Source organism: Saccopteryx bilineata, chromosome X, assembly GCF_036850765.1.
Source record: "Saccopteryx bilineata isolate mSacBil1 chromosome X, mSacBil1_pri_phased_curated, whole genome shotgun sequence".
Lineage (NCBI taxonomy): Eukaryota > Metazoa > Chordata > Mammalia > Chiroptera > Emballonuridae > Saccopteryx > Saccopteryx bilineata.
This window is the reverse complement of record NC_089502.1, coordinates 61529532-61544645: the sequence shown is the minus strand read 5'-3', so window position 1 is coordinate 61544645 and position 15114 is coordinate 61529532. Positions and strand designations below refer to the sequence as shown.

The window sequence follows — 15114 nt, the reverse complement described above, 5'->3', positions numbered from 1 at the left end:
ATCCCAACAGCTTTCAGCCTGCTCTAAATGCATGAGCCTGTCCTTATTTTGCTTTTTAGTTAATTTTCTTCATTAGATTCCACATATGAGTGAAATCATAAGGTACTTGTCTTTCTCTGACTGGCATATTTCACTTAGCATAATGCCCTCTAGGTCCATCCATGCTGTCACAAAAGGTAAGATTTCCTTCTTTTTTATGGCTGCATAGCATTCCATTGTGTATATGTACCACAGATTTTTTTGTCCACTCATCTACTGATGGGCACTGGGGCTACTTCTAAATTTGCAACATTATTTACAGAAGGAATTCCCAAGAATATCCAATGAATTCCCTGGGCCTACAATATCAAAACCTCAACTCCAACAGGGAATCAGACAGGAATATTGTGGGGTGCTAAATTGGTTCTTCTGTTGTTCATTTAACACAGAGGCTTTAAGTTCAGTCACCCTCATGGCCAGATCGGTTTTTCCATCAGATAAACATATTCTATAGCCTTTTAACTCTCCTTATCACTTTCTTTAAGAGTGTTCTGTCCCTTCATTTCAAACAGAATGTAAGGAGACTGGTGATCAGCTGTGATCCCAGTAAACATATGGAACATGAAGAGATGAGGAAGTCATCTTCACAGGTCAAGAGGCTACTATTCCAGAGCAACAAGTAAACCCGAGGCCAGAAATCAAGGTCCATTCACCTCACCCTACTCTTCTTTCTTTCCTTCTCTGAGAACCATGAGAAGCTTGCATTCCAAGAAGCTGTGGGACAGAGATTCCTTCAGCACCCACTGGGAGACTTCTTATCAGGACAGGAGTAACTGCTCCATGCTACATACTTCCTTCCCTTCTGCTTCATGTGTACTACAAAACAAGCATTGTATGCCATGGTGAGCCCATCAATTCACGAAAACAAGCTCTGGTAGCCCACTCTTCCATCTTGGAACTGGCTCAGGTCCTACATTACTTTGTCCACAGCCAGAGGGTCTTTTTGATTTTCTAAAAATCCAGAAAATTCTTTTTCCATAAGTATTCACAGGTCCTCCTTTGTTAGGTAGTCTTTATCTGCTGCAAATTTCTGAAAGATGAACATCGTGGTTTCCAAGGTGTGCTCCATTTGAGGTGCCATCTTGGTGAGGCCTTGGCCAGAGGTGGGGCATGATCGCTGGGCTGGCAGGAATATGTGGCCCATAATGACCAGGCACCCCGGCTGATGCCTTAGTAGGTAAGGGTGGAGGGGATGTCAAATAGTAATTTTTATAACTTTATGAATAGCCCCCTCCAACATTTCAAAGATCTCTGCACAACTGTAGCTTGTTCTCCCACATAACTTTATATATTTATTAAAATTATATGCCAATATTTCAAAGTCACATTTGCAGGGAACTTCAGTTTATAAAAATTATGTATCAATGTTTTATAATTTTCCGAGTACAAGTCTTTAATCTCCTTGGTTAGATTTATTCCTAGGTACTTTATTTTTTTGGTTGCAATGGTAAAGGGGATTGATTCCTTGATTTCTCTTTCTGACAGTTCATTATTAGTGTATAAAAATGCCTCTGATTTCTGACTATTGATTTTATATCCTGCCACTTTGCCGAATTCATTTATCAGGTCTAGTAGTTTTTTGACTGAGACTTTAGGGTATTCTATATACAATATCATATCATCTGCAAATAATGATAGTTTTACTTCTTCTTTTCCAATTCGGATGCTTTTTATTTCTTTTTCTTGTCTGATTGCTGTGGCTAGGACTTCCAGAACAATGTTGAATAAGAGTGGTGAAAGGGGACACCCCTGCCTTGTTCCTGATCTTAAGGGGATTGCTTTTAATTTTTTCCCATTGAGTATGATGTTGGCTGTGGGTTTGCCATAGATGGCCTTTATCATGTTGAGGTATGTTCCCTGTATTCCCACTTTGCTGAGAGTTTTGATCATGAATGGGTGCTGGATTTTATCAAATGCTTTTTCTGCATCTATTGAAATTATCATGTGGTTTTTCTCCTTTCTTTTGTTTATGTGATGAATCACATTGGTTGATTTGTGAATATTGTACCAGCCTTGCCTCCCAAGAATAAATCCCACTTGATCATGGTGTATGAATTTTTTCATATATTGCTGGGTCCGGTTTGCTAATATTTTGTTGAGGATTTTTGCATCTAAGTTCATCAGGGATATTGGCCTATAATTTTCTTTTTTGTGTTGTCTTTGCCTGGTTTTGGAATCAGAATTATGCTCGCCTCATAAAAGGAGTTTGGAAGTCTTCCTTCCTCTTGAATTTTTTGAACATTGATAAAAGAAATCAGGGAAGATACGAATAAGTGGAGGCATATACCGTGCTCATGGTTAGGAAGAATAAACATCGTTAAAATGTCTATATTACCCAAAGCAATTTATAAAGTCAATGCAATACCAATTAAAATACCAATGACTTACTTCAAAGATATAGAACACATATTCCAAAAATTTATATGGAACCAAAAGAGAACACAAATAGCCTCAGCAATCTTGAAAAGGAAGAATAAAGCGGGAGGTATCACACTTCCGGATATCAAGTTATATTATAAGGCCATTGTACTCAAAACAGCATGGTACTGGCATAAGAACAGGCACATAGATCAATGGAACAGAACAGAGATCCCAGAAATAAACCCACACTTTTATGGACAACTGATATTTGACAAAGGAGGTAAGGAAATACAATGGAGTAAAGACAGCCTCTTCAACAAATGGTGTTGGAAAAATTGGACAGCTACCTGCAAAAAAAATGAAACTAGACCACCAACTTACACCACTCATAAAATAAACTCAAAATGGATAAAAGACTTAAATGTAAGCCGTGAAACCATAAGCATCTTAGAAGAAAACATAGGCAGTAAGATCTCTGACATCTCCCGCAGCAATATATATGCTGATTTGTCTCCACAGGCAAGTAAAATAAAAGACAGGATCAACAAATGGGACTTTATCAAACTAAAAATCTTTTGCACAGCTAAAGACAATAAGAACAGAATAAAAAGACAAACTACACAATGGGAGAATATATTTGACATTGCCTCTGATAAGGGGTTAATAACCAAAATTTATAAAGAACTTGTAAAACTTAATACCAGAAAGACAAACAATCCAATCCAAAAATGGGCAAAAGAAATGAATAGACACTTCTCCAAAGAGGACACACAGACGGCCAATAGGCATATGAAAAAATGTTCAACTTCGCTAATGATTAGAGAAATGCAAATTAAAACCACAATGAGATATCACCTCACACCAGTCAGAATGGCGCTCATCAATAAAACAACACAGAATAAGTGCTGGCGAGGATGTGGAGAAAAGGGAACCCTCCTGCACTGCTAGTGGGTATGCAGACTGGTGCAGCTACTGTGGAAAACAGTATGGAGATTCCTCAAGAAAATAAAAATCGAACTGCCCTTTGACCCAGCTATACCACTGTTAGGAATATACCCCAAGAACACCATAGCACTGTTTGAAAAGAAGAAATGCACCCCCATGTTTATGGCAGCATCGTTCACAATAGCAAAGATCTGGAAACAGCCCAAGTGTCCATCAGAGGACGAATGGATTAAAAACTTTGGTATATATATACTATGGAATACTACTCAGCCATAAGAAATGATGACATAGGATCTTTTACAACAACATGGATGGGCCTTGATAACATTATACTGAGCAAAAGAAGTAAATCAGAAAAAAACTGAGAACTATAGAATTCCATACATAGGTGGGACATAAAGAGGAGACTCAGAGACATGGACAACAGGGTTGGGGTTACAGGGTGGGAGGAGGAGAGGGAGGGGAGGGGCACAAAGATCATGGCTTTTCAGCATTTGCCATATTCCCCCTTTAATGTATAGACAGACAGTAAATATTTACTTATGGTGTTTCCACTATAAAGACTGCTGTCTTAGGGACAAATGCTGATGAACTATTTCAGCAGTTCCTCCTTCTTCAAAGACTTATATGTCAACATAGAGCTCCATGTTTCATAGGACATACTCAAGCTCACTTCATGCTCCCTGGAGCTTTAGCACAAGGGAATGCCCCCCCTTTTTTTTCTTTTCCTTTTTTCTTTTTTTTCTTTATTTTTTTTGTTGTTGTATTTTTTCTTTTATTTATTTATTTTTTGTATTTTTCTGAAGATGGAAATGGGGAGGCAGTCAGACAGACTCCTGCATGCGCCTGACCGGGATCCACCTGACATGCCTACCAGGGGGAAATGCTCTGCTCATCTGGGGTGTTGCTCTGTTGCAACCAGAGCCATTCTAATGACTGAGGCAGAGGCCATGGGGCCATCCTTAGTGCCCGGAGTGGCTTTGCTCCGGTGGAGCCTTGGCTGCGGGAGGAGAAGAGAGAGACAGAGAGGAAGGAGAGGGGGAGGGGTGGAGAAATAGATGGACGCTTCTTCTGTGTGCTTGGACTGAGAATCGAACCCGGGAATCCTGCACACCAGGCCAAGGCTCTACCACTGAGCCAACCAGCCAGGGCCTAGGAATGCCCTTGTTGATCAAGCTACCCAAAAGAAAATTATATAGAGCAACCATGACAGACCGAGCAAGTCAGTCTCATACTATTCATCACCAGAACGCTGCAGACCGGTGTAAACAGTTTCAACTTTCTCAGGAAGCAGCACGGCAGATTGGGAAATCCTGTCCAAGGGGTCTTATACTGCCCCTTCATTTAGAGTTAACCCTCAAGGACCCCTACCAGGACAACTTTGGCAGATGGATGTTACTCATATACCTTCATTTGGCAAACAGTCGTATGTCCACACTACAGTGGATACATATGCTGGATCTATAGTAACCTCTGTCCGAACAGGAGAGGCTGCTAAGCATGTTATAGCTCATTGTCTGTATGCATTGTTCTATTATTGGATTTCCTAAACTGGCTAAACTGAAAATGCTCCTGCATATGGAGCAAAAGCATTCACTGTATTTTGTCATGCTTACAATCTTTAAAGTTAAGGTATTATTAAAGTGTACTCAGCAAACATTTTAAGGTCAATTAAAAAAAATTTTTAAGGGGGTAGTCATATCCTGGAACTCCTACGGGTCTACCATATCATACTTTTTACTTAAAAAAATTTACATTTCTTTTGAATGCTGATGAACAGGAGACACCAAATCTTTTTCACCTGCAAACTACTACCCTCTTTATTAGATCCAGCTAATAACACTGTTTTGTCTTTTTCCAAATAGCTCCAGATATATGGAAAAGATTTATATAGGCGGATGGGGATCCTCAAACCCCTCAGCGAGATCTTCTGAGCATGGCTTTTAAGATACCTAGAGGCAGAAAAAGCCCAATAGAGATCAGGGGAACTACCAGCTTTTAGGATACACCCTTAAAGGCTCCAACGCCCCAAAGGGGTCTCATAGGATGCCATCTGGGTCCTGCTTCAATAGTGGAAAGGAAGGTCATTGAGCTAAAGCCTGCCAGGCTTACACACCTCTGCTATGAGGAAACAGGGACAGAAGGTAGGCTTCCCCCTCGCTCCTCTAAGGGAGGGTTCAGTCTCTTCAAGCCCTGCTCCAGCCACCTATGACCTAACCTTGCCCAGAAAGCTGGGGTTTGCCACTGAAGGCTGAAGGTGCCCAGGGCCGTCGGCCCCATCTACAACACTGTGGACGAGCCTAGGGTATTTCTTCCAAGAAGCAGGTAAACTGATCTCATTTGCACAAGGGCCACTTAACTATGTTTTGCCTAAATAGTCAGGTTTTTTATTCTTCCCTCAAAGATCTCTGTTGTGGGTGTTGATAGTCCTATTTTCTGCTGCTTTGCTTAATATATAGTGTTTCCTTTATCCCTCCTACCTCAATGCCCCACTCATATTTCAGGCTGGGACCTACTCCTAATTTAGAGCTCTCTTTCCCCCTATTGCCAGTTTCTATTATGAATCTACCTTTGCCACCCAGCTTAGTGTATCCCAAGGTTCTCTTTACCATGCCACAGTCGCAGAGCTCCAGGGAAAAGCAACCTGGTCTCATCTCTCCAGGCAGAGGAGAACAGAAGCTCCATATCCACGCATGCTGCAAATGGCTTTTCCAGTCTACCTGAATCATTACCAGCTAGAAGCAGCGGTCATTGGGACTTGTACATGAGCTGCAAAGTATAGAATGGTGACAACTCCGGTGCCATGCGGACTTTTCCTGGTTGTGGACTTTTCCTGGACTCCTGCTCCCTGTGACAGCTCCTAACAGACTGAACTGTGGTTGGGTTGCATTTTTCAGGGATTTAGCATGGTGATGGGGCCAACTTGGACTTGGTGAACATGTTAAGGACACTACTCTTTTATGGATGCTTGCTGTATTGGCCAAGAGTTTGCTTAAAAGCTTTTAATCACTGTTAAAAAAATAGAAGACTGGATAAAGAAGATGTGGCACATATACACCATGGTATACTATTCAGCTAGAAGAAATGATGACATCGGATCACTTACAGCAGAATGGTGGAATCTTGATAACATTATGCGGAGTGAAATAAGTGAATCAGAAAAAAACAAGAACTGCAGGATTCCATACATTGGTGGGACATAAAAACGAGACTAAGAGACATGGACAGGAGTGTGGTGGTTATAGGGGGTGGGGGGAGGGAAGGAGGGAGAGGAGGAGGGGAGGGGTACAAAGAAAACTGGATAGAGGGTGACGGAGGACGATCTCTTTTTAGGTGATGGGTATGCAACAGAACTAAATGACAAGATAACCTGGAAATGTTTTCTTTGAATATATGTACCCTGATTTATTGATGTCACCTCATTAAAATAAAAATTTATTTATAAAAAAAAACTATGTATCTATTGCAGGAAAAAAAAGCAAATTGCCAGGAAAGCCTTTTTTTCTCTTTTCTTTTTTTTAAAGTTCTTTTTCTTTCTATATTTTTCCTGTTGTTTTCATTGTGCTGTGCTTTGTATAGCCATTTAGAAGAAGTCGCAGGTGTCAGCACACATTCAGTCTAATTGCCTACATCTTTTCCAACTGTAGTACTAGCAATAATTTGATTTCTGGAATGATAACTCTAAGACATTACAGCCTCACAGTGGATTCTCAGAACATGCTAAGCTCATTCCTGACCCTACCTACACCTTTACATGTGCTGTTCTTATACCCCTTCTTCATCTAGCTGAATCATTCAAGGCTTGCCTCCTCCTCCTTTTTAATTTTTATTTTTTTCTTCTTTTCCAAGTGAAAGGAGGGGAGATAGAGATACAGATTCCTGCATGTGCCCTGACCGGAGTCCACTGGCAACCTCCATCTGGGCCGATGCTTGCCCATCTGGGACCATATTTGCAACCAATCTATTCTTAGCAGCTGAGGCGGAAGCTCTATGGAGCCATCCTCAGTGCCCAGGCCAATGCGCTTGAACTATCAAGTCATGGCTGTGGGAGGGACAAAAAAGAAGAAGGAGGGGAGGGGTAGAGAAGTCACTTCTCCTCTGTGCTCTGACTGGGAATCAAACCCGGGACATCTGTAGGTCAGGCCAACATTCTACCATTGAGCCAACCGTCCAGGGTCTTGCCTTCTTCTATCCTGCCTTTTCCTCCTTGTTTGACCACTCCTTCCTTTCTCAATCCTGCCTACCCAGCTGTTGTGACCCCTCCCTGAATCTCTATAGGCCTGAGGTACAGACCACTCATTTGACAAGAACCTTCATAATTTATAGCATCCCACTAAAACTTAACTATTTCATCGATGCAATTCTTGTATCCCTTACCTGCACAGTAAGCACCTGAAATTTTCAATTGTGTCCTATATTTTTGTTTCCCCATTGCACTGAGGATGTTGCTTTACATTGAACAATAAATACTAAACAGTGAGGATGATAATAGCATTTACCATTATCTTCTGGGGACTTACAATGTACCAAATACTGTGCTCAGCAATATGTATGAATTACAATTATCAATATTTTGCAGAGAAGTAAACTAAGACACAAAGAGGTTAAATAACCTGTCCCAATTGACACAGCTGATAAAATGGCTATGATAGAATTGAAGTCAAAGTCTTTGTCACTTTGGTGCATACATATTCATTGCATCAAACATGAAATCAGTTTGCTGGACTCTTTAAATTTGAGAGGAAAATAGACTAATTTTTTTTTCAAATTTTTCAACAGAAAAGATGGAAACTCACAAGAATGAGTTTCTTGTTAAACTTCAATTTATCAGAAAATTTCATTAAAAAGAATAACCACATTTGTTGGGCACTCTGAATTAATTTAATATTTTGCCATGCTAAAGTACTGGATAAAAATTAAGCAGATAAAATTATTTGATAGCAACCTGGGATTTCTTTTTCATTTTTTCTTCTACCTGAGCCACTTAAAAGGATTGCCTTTTTCTCTGTTTTAAGTGGTCCTCTTTAAAAGAGAAAATGATCTCCCTTTCTCTGGGTGAATGCTAAACAATCTGTGAACACACAATATCATTGAAATCTGGAAACTGTCATACTATCAAAAGCAAGGTAAGATCAGGGCATGAATGTGGCCAACTTTCTCCTCCTTTGAATCTTGTTTTCAGAGTGTGTCTATTTTAGTATTTATTTTTCAGTTTATTGGTGTAGTTTATCTGACAATACTTGTAAAAGTACTTTATGGACTATATATATAGTCAAATGATTTTCAGTAACAGTGCCAAGACCATTCAATTCAGAAACGGCAGTCTCTTCAACAACTGGTGTTAAGAAAACTGCATATCCACATGCAAAACAATGAAGGTAGATCCTTACCTTTCGACTGTTCACTTCAAGAAGGGATATACCTGCCAAGAAGGACTTTGGGGTTAATTGGATTCAAAAATCAGAGCCTAGCAGATATTGCTGTCAGAAACCTTTCATGAACTGTGTATTTCAGAGAAAAGCAACAGAAGGAGCTTCTAGCCTCCTGAATGCTGAGTCAACTATTTTAAAGGAGTTCTTGGAATTATATTATAAACAGTAGGCTGAGACCTGCCCCACTGTCATATCCTCATTTGCATCTTTACCAATCAATTAGAGCAGCTCCATAATGACCAGTCAGGACACCCCATTTCAACCAATCAAGACAATGCTATTTGGCCCAGTCAGGACAGTGTGATTTGGACCAATGAAGGTGTGCAAATTTCAGTTCCTCACTTGCATAAAAATGAAGCTATCAGGGACCAAGGCAGGCACTTTATATAGCAGTCCTCCCCTTTGTATGTATGGGGGGGAGGGGAGGACAGTGCACCTTCTTTTTTCTTTTTCTTGAAGCAAGATTTACCCAGTACACAAACTGTTCATCTGAATAAAGTCTCTCCTTTTTCCACACCCTAGATGGAGAACTTCTTTCAGAATTAGATTAGTGGCAGTGAACTTCCATTAACATAACATATACAAAAACTACCTTAAATGGAGCAGTGTCTATTCAAGTCTTCTGCCTAGTTTGTAATTGGGTTGTGTGTTTTTCTTTTTTTAAATTAATTTATTTATTTTTCTTAGTGAGAGGAGAGGGGGCAGAGACAGACTCCTGCATGCACCCCTACCGGGATCCACCCTGCATCCCACCAGGGGGCGATGCTTTGCCCATCTGGGGCCCTTGCTCTGTTGCAACCGGAGCCATTATAGCACCTGAGGTGGAGGCCATGGAGCCATCCTCAGCACCCAGGGCCAACTTGCTCTAATCGAGCCTTATCAGGAGGGGAGGGGAGAGGGAGAGAGAGGGGGAGAGATACAGAGGGAGAGAGAGAAGAGAGAGAGGGAGGAGTGGAGAAGTAGGTGGGTGCTTATTCTGTGTGCCCTGACTGGAAATTGAACCCGGAACATCCACACACCAGGCCGACGCTCTACCACTGAGCCAACCGGCCAGGGCCAAAGGTTGTGTGTTTTTCTGCTGTTGTCTGAGTTCATTATAAGTTTTGGATATTAGCCTTTTATCAGATGAAATATTAGTAGATATCTTCTCCCATTCAAAGGGTTGTTTTCTCATTTTGTTGATGGTTTCCTTGATGTTATGCCATCAGTTTATTTTTTCTTGTTTCTCATGCCAGAAAAGATATATCAGAAAAAAATATTTCTAGAAAAATATGTCAGATTTTTACTGCCTATGTTTTCTTCTAAAATTTTATGGTTTTGGTCTTACATTTAAGTCTTTAATCCATTTTAGTTTATTCTTGTATATGGTGTAAGAAAGTGCTCTAGTGTCACATTTTGCAGGTATCTATCCAATTTTTCCAGCACCATTTATTTAGTAAACTGTCTTTACCCCATTGCATGTTTGTGTCTCCTTTATCAAATATAGACACTTTTCCAAGGTAGACACACAGATGGCCAATAGATATGTGAAAAGATGCTCAGCCTCACTAATCATCAGACAAATGCAAATTAAAACCGCAATGAGATACTTCACACTTGTCAAAATGGCTATTATGAATAAATCAAGAATCAAGTGTTGGTGAGGATGTGGAGAAAATAAAACTCATGTGCACTGCTGGTGGTAATGCAGATTGGAATAATCACTATAAAAAACAGTGTGAATGTTCTTCAAAAAATTAAAAATGAAATTGCCTTATGACCCAACAATTCCACTTCTGAGAATATATCCAAAGGAACCCAAAATACTAATTCCAAAGAACATATACACACCCATGTTCACTGTGGTATTACTTACAAAAGCCAAGAAGTAGAAGCAAACCAAGTGCCCCCCAATAGTTGAACGAGCCTGACCAGGTGGTGGCACAGTGGATAGAGTGTCGGACTGGGATACAGAGGACCCAGGTTCAAAACCCCAAGGTTACCAGCTTGAGTGTCTGCTTATCTGGTTTGAGCACAGCTCACCAGCTTGAACCCAAGGTCGCTGCCTTGAGCAAAGGGTCACTCAGTCTGTAGCCCTCTGGTCTACACACACATATGAGAAAGCAATCAATGAACAACTAAGGTACTGCAATGTAGAATTGATGCTTCTCATCTCTTTCCCTTCCAGTCTGTCTGTCCCTCTCTCTGTCTCTCTCTCTGTTTCTGTCACACAAAAAACAGTTGAGTGAATAAAAAAGTTGTGTTACATATACACAATGGAATACTACTCAGCCATAAAAAGAATGAAATCTTACTTTTGCAACAGCATAGATGGACCTAGAGAGTATTATGGTAAGTGAAATAATTCAGACAGAGAAATATATATACCATATGATTTCACTTATATGTGGAATCTAAAGAACAAAATAAACAAAGTAGAAACAGTCTCTTAGATAAAGAGAACAGTCTAATGGTTGCCAGAGGGGAGGATGGTTGGGGGACTGGGTGAAAACATGGAAGGATGAAGAAATACTAATTGGTAGTTTCAGAATAGTCACAGAGATGTGCATTACAGTGTAAAGAATGTAGTTAATAAATGTTCTTTCTAGTGCTGAGTGTGGAGCCAGTTGGATGCTCGAGGTATTAGGGGACCACTCTGTCAGTTGCTTGATTGTTTGGTAAGTATTTTGTGCATCTCAGACTAAAACAAAATGTTGTTGAATGTAAACTGCAATTTTAAAATAATTTAAAAATCAAAAGAATAAAAAATAAAATAAAATAAATTAACTCAGAGATCCAAGATGGCAACAAAGTAAGCAGATGTTCCACTCACCTCCTCCCAGGACCAAATCGGACTTATAACTAAATTTAAGAACAATCATTCTGAAAAACCAACTCAGGACTAAATGAAGAGGAGTCTATAATCAAGTATTCACAGAGGAAGCCACATTAAGACTAGTAGGAAGGGCAGAGATGCAAAAAGGGCTGCCCCCACTCCCAGGAATGAGCAGCCACTGGGAAGTTCTCCCTGAGAGGTGTAAGTCCTACCTGCCAAGCTGGGCTCCCCAGCCTAGAGGACTAGAGCCTTGAAAAGGGGCCCACATAGCATTTAGCGGTGAAAAAAAGGTGAGGTTTCAGTCTGCAAGAAGGGGGCAGGAGTTCTCAGAGATGCAGACACCATTTTAAAGGGCCAACACAAAAAATCTTATTTACTTGGGTTTCGGTGGAGGGAGGGCTGAGTAGATTAGTCGTATGAAAAGGGTCTGAGATAACTGGCCCTGGGAAGAGACATGGAGAGGGGAAAGCCACTGGGACCACTGTGCTGAGTCATTTGCCAGTAGCACAGCCATCTTTCTTAGATGGAGTAGTCCCCTCTGTGTGACATAAGCGGGAGGATTGCCACTATCTCACCCTATGGAGATTAGGCCCTGCTGGGAAGTAAGAAGGCTTGGCCAGAAAGCACGTGGCTGAAAAGACTTAGGGGGTGACAGTGACTCAGTCATCTGGCATTGAGGCCAGAGCTTCCTCCCGCCCCCGCTTTTCTAATAATATAACTGATGCTCCCACTCTCAGGAGATTTAGTAAATTGTCAGTACAGTTGGCAGACCAAATGCCTGCATTTCAGAGGCCATACCCCCCAGATTCCAAGTGGCCACACCTACTGAGGTCTGAGAAAAAAACTCAGGACAGATGGACAGCTGGAGCCCTGGGGTGGAAGCCGCACCCACCATTATGCCTGATACCTGACTAGCCCCAGCCTCTATACATATTCTACCAGAGGTTCTATTCAGGGGCCAGCCTAACAAGCAGCCAGCAGACAGAGGCAGCAGGATGCGGAACTCAGGGAAACTTGGCTCTTTTGCTGACCTGCCTCCAGGCCTGGTGCTAGTAAAAGCCACCAAAAGTATGCAGCTTGGACCTTCCATTGTGCAACTGAAGCCAGCAGAAGCAGCCACAAACTTTGGATTGCTTAGAACTCAAAAAAAAAAAATTACTGAAGGCCAGTCACAGGCAGTGTCTTACACTGGTCTGCACCAGGTTCCCTCCTAAAAGTGATCCAACTAGCATTACTAGCAACATATCCAAAGGAAGAGCTTGTCAGGCACCACACCCAGCTGAGGCAAATCCCGCTTTCTGTTGTCAGCACCTGGACAGCAGCTCGCATGCACTGGACAAAGTAGAGCGTCAGAGTCAACCAGCACAAATCCCGAATACACTGCCCTGCTAGGCTCAGTATCACAGGGAGAAAAATCAGAGACTTAGATCTCAGACGTTCAAAGTGTGAGTTCCTTGGAGCCTATTGTCAGTACTAGTAGAGGGGTTTAGCCACCTCCTGGGGGAAGGGCTACAATCAGCCCCAGTGGAAGACTCCCTCAATCTTCCTAGCCAAGACCAGGGGCTCCTCAGCTGGAAGAACTTTTGCAGAGGATGTGTCAGCCCCACCCAACCTGAACCTGCTGCTCACTTCTCTGAGGAAAATCAGAACTGGAGAACCCAGCAGTGGCTGAGGGGTTAGACTCTGGAGTAGAGGTGTAATGCCAGAGAGAAAAACAGAGAGAGAGATGGCAGGACAGACGGGCAGACAGGAAGAGAGAGAAATGAGAAGCATCAACTCAGCTGCAGCACCTTAGTTGTTCATTGATTGCTTTCTCATACGTGCCTTGAAGGGGGGGCTGCAGCAGACCAAGTGACCCCTTGCTCAGGCCAGAGACCTTGGGCTCAAGCCAGAGACCAGGGGGTCATGTCTATGATTCCACACTCAAGACGATGACCCCATGCTCCAGCTGGTGAGCCCGCACTCAAGCCGGCGACCTCAGGGCTTCAAACTTGGGTCCTCAGCATCCCAGGCCGACAATCTATGCACTGCACCACTGCCTGGTCAAGTCAGATTTCTTTTTGAGTAGATTAAAATGTTCTGGAAATAGATAGTAGTGATGGTTGTAAAACTTGTGAATGAATTAAAAGAAAGTGGTTCACTTTAAAAGGGTAAATTTTATGGTATTTGAATTATCTCTCAATAAAGACATCTATACTTTTGGGAATAATGGAGAAGTTTTTACCAAGAAAAAAGGAAAGAAAGAAATACTTACTACTGTGTACCACTGAGATTTTGTGCTTGGTTGTTACTCATCAATAGTTGACTGATGTTGAAGGAAAGGAAAATAGGTGACATTGCAATTTACAAATGGCAACATCTATATAGCAATTTTTGCCTCCTTCCTCCCCTCTGCTTCTCAAAATAAAACAAGAACATACTCTCTACCCTTAGGGACACCTTTGACAGTTACCTAGTTACTTTTTTCTTATTATTTCATTTTATTTATTTTTTATTTATTGGATTGACCTGGTTCACCAAACCATACAGGTTTCAAGGGTACAATTCAATATAACACCATCTACACATTGCCCTCTACCCTTAGGGACACTTCTGACAGTTAACTCTGGCGGCCCACACGACAGAGAAAGGGGCATTTTATGAACCACTCCCTGCTGAACCCATATTTGCTCCTGCTTCTTCATCTTCTTGGACTGTGCCTTCTCTCCCCAACCTCTGAGGGAGTCTGACAGAGCAGTATCTGCTGTTGGGATCATCTTTCTTTTTCAGCAGGGTTATTATTTATGTACAGAACCATGGATCATATGGTTTTCTGTATGCATCATATGTAATGAAGACCATTGAAGTCAAAGGCAGTTATACACAGTAAAAAGATACACTAGTAAACTGGCCTAAATTACTATTTTCTATCCACATTAATTTGCTTTATACACACCAAGTGCAGCTGAAAAAGCAGCATGATGTCTGACAGGCCCTGAAAAGCGACAGTTGCCATAATTAAAATTGAGTCCTGTTATCATTTACACATTTATTCTGTTGAAAATCAATAAGAAGGAAAGAGCTAAAAACTTTAAGCTGATGCCAATCACTTTTGGTTCGGTAATTCCTTGTTTTCAAGTTATATTTTTCCCTTTGTATTTTAGTCATTGTTTCTTCTTAGGCAGTAAAATACAGGATGGAGAAAAAGCAGGTTTACAGTTGTGAGTATCTGAAACAGAGTTCATTTTTCTTCTTCTTCTTCTTATTATTTTTAATTCCTTTTTAAAAGCATTTTAATTTTTATTTATTTATTTTGTGACAGAGACAGAGAGAGTGACAGACAGGAAGGGAGAGAGATGAGAAGCATCAATTCTTCCTTGCAGCACCTTAGTTGTTCATTGACTGCTTTCGCATATGTGCCTTGACTGGGGAGCTACAGCAGACTGAGTGACCCCTTGCTCAAGCCAGAGACCTTGGGTCCAAGCTGGTGAGCCTTGCTCAAACCAGATGAGCCTGCGCTCAAGCTGGTGACCTCGTTCAAGC

At 41.3% G+C, this 15114-nt stretch overlaps 1 pseudogene; it reads right to left on the bottom strand.

Moving 5' to 3' along the window:
• Nucleotides 1-772: 772 nt before the first annotated feature.
• LOC136317684 (protein S100-A10 pseudogene) lies at nt 773-1120 on the bottom strand (annotated as a pseudogene).
• Between the last annotated feature and the right edge of the window lie 13994 nt (nt 1121-15114).